Raw genomic sequence first — 2,579 nt, 5'->3', positions numbered from 1 at the left:
GAATGATTTCCGAGGCGATGCGCTCTTTCAATGTCGTTAGGTTCCAAGGTTATATCAAGATTATTGCGGCAAACATCAATGACTAGTTTTTCTGACTCAGCCCACGTTTCAGCGCTAGCAGGGTCAGGGATGCCATAGAAAATGAGGTTATTCCGACGTGATTGGTTTTCCGCGTCATCCAGGCGTGTTTCTAGTTTTTCAATCTTTTTAGCTTGGTTGATTGTGGTTGACTGCATTATTTCAATATCGTTTCTGAGGTGAAGAAGTGTTTGGTAATGCGCTTCGAGATCGGCCATTCGTTTGTCTAGGCTTGCTATGGTTTGATCTGTTGTGTTCAGCTGTGTTTTGAGGCCCTGTATTTCCGTAATCGACAGGGTCTGTCCCGCGTTTAGCTTCTGTAGTTCAGCGAGTACAGCAGGGTTTCCCTCAGGACCAGGGTTAGTCTCAACGTCACCTGATAGCATGAGCAAGGAATGAATTACGTGAGCACACTCAACGGCAATGGCGACACAGCAGTGCGGGCTCGGAAACTGCACCAACCTCCCTGCAACTAACCTCCCTGTGGCGGAGGTTGTAACGCCGGGCGTCAGTTGTCTGCTGGTGGCGAATCCGTTGTCTAGCAAGGTGGCGAGCGGCTTCTGCATCATGACCGAATTGGTCAGCGCCTGTGACACACGAGGGGGCACAATCCGGGAGCAGCATGGCGTCCAGCATGATCAGGGTGTCCCGGCCATACACTAAACGGAAGAGAACATACCGCTTCCTCTGTTTGACAGCCAGTGTGTGAGTGTGGAGGCACTTGCAGGGATCAGAGTGATATCTGCAAGGAACAGTGAAAAACAGTTGTTCAGAGCGCGGAAATAGGAGACCATAAATGCTGCAGGAACAACCTGCCCACAAGAGGGAAAAAAGCGCCCAGGGGCGTGAGGCTTACCGTCATCTCTGTGTGCGGGAGTAGACGGGCATTCGCTTGAAGGGCCAACATCATCTGCCACAGCGCTGTGCTCTGACGATTCTCTAAGCCTTTTTGCTGGCGGCTTCACTCTGGGCGTGGGAGATCGTGGCTTCGGCTTGCTCAAGTACGCAGGCAGGCCTTCGAATATCCAGGGAGTGGCGCTGGGCCTGAGTTTCAACTTCTCGCGTTGCAGCCACACTGTTTCACAGAAGCCGCTAGTTGTGCCTTACGTACACAAGTCCACGTACACACGTACACGTACACTTACGTACACAGGACACATAAGCTCCTAGTTGTGCCTTACGTACACAAGTCCACGCACAACTTGAGGAAAGTGGCCAACAGGTATGGCGTGAGTGCCGTCTTTTCAGCTACTAAGGAGCTGGAAAAGTTGTGCCACCGAATCTGCAACTCAAGGAAGCGGGGTTGCCAGACAAAGCACGATACTCCGTTTACCAAGTGTTCCGTAGGAATGGTCTACGCTATCCCCTTCACTTGCGGGATGTTTCATGTCGGCCTGACTGGCCGCTGCATCAACGAGCGTTTGGGGGACGATGCCCGAAATTTATCAGACTTGAAAGATAAGTACGCACATTTGGTTGCGCACTTAATGAGCTGCGACGGTTGCGAGGCGCGGTTAAATTAGGCGAAGATTCTTGGCAAGAGCACAGATAAGACTGCACGTGTTAGTCTGGAGACTTTTTACAAAAGGAAATCAGGTTCTAAGTGTGTCAGTACTCCTTGTTTATATCTTTTTGCCTCATAGTTTAACTTTATAGATTCAGTTATCATGTAATTTTTCTTTTTCTTGTGTGATTCTTGGCTGTCTGCCCGCTTCTGCGAAACAATGTTGCCGTTGTTCACCTTCTCCCTCTTGTCACCCTTCTCTCCCCTTGAAGCTGCACTCTATGTAAGCTGCATCCTGGCTTCAATAAATTTCAGCTATGGGTTAGCGCTTCTGTCTCGTCTTCTTTCTTGTCTTGTTGTTTGCATGGTTTGGCGCTAGTTTTTCTCTAACGCTAGTTATTCTCTAATTCGAGGGTCATAAGAATCTCCCGACGCAATTCGCAGGAAAGGAGTCCTTTGAGGAGGAAAAGGCTCTGCGTTCTTGAGTTGTATCCGATTATGCCACATATTAAAAAGCCTGAGATCGACTTTGATCTCTACAAGTGAGGTTTTGATCCAGCGCGTAAAATAAAGCTCTAGGCTTCGTTCGTAGCTCATGCGTCCTAGTAACATTTAGCCCCGACAGTACATGCGGCCGCATGAATGAGGACTGAATGAATAAAAAGAGGTAAGGCAATGTGCTTTATTGAAGCGTTAGGCATTTTCTGGCTTTCCTCTTGCTGCAACAGCTTCCCAACGCATGACCCACCACTCTTAGATTAAAAAAAAACAACAACACCAAAGCCTGAATTCCGTAACCTGATTTTATAACCTTGAAGGGACACTGAAAAGATATCGGTGAGCCTATTACAGTGCAAAAGATCTGTAGAGATCGTGTTCGTGGGTATGGAGTGAAATCTGAACGCGTTGCGTGTACTGTGAATTTTAGGAATAATTTCTAAAAATCGCTGCTCGCAGTGGCTCCCAACCGATCAGGGCGACACACCTCGACGCGCGT

The sequence above is a fragment of the Amblyomma americanum genome, chromosome 2 (genome assembly GCF_052857255.1).
Source record: "Amblyomma americanum isolate KBUSLIRL-KWMA chromosome 2, ASM5285725v1, whole genome shotgun sequence".
NCBI lineage: Eukaryota > Metazoa > Arthropoda > Arachnida > Ixodida > Ixodidae > Amblyomma > Amblyomma americanum.
This window is presented reverse-complemented; position numbering follows the sequence as displayed.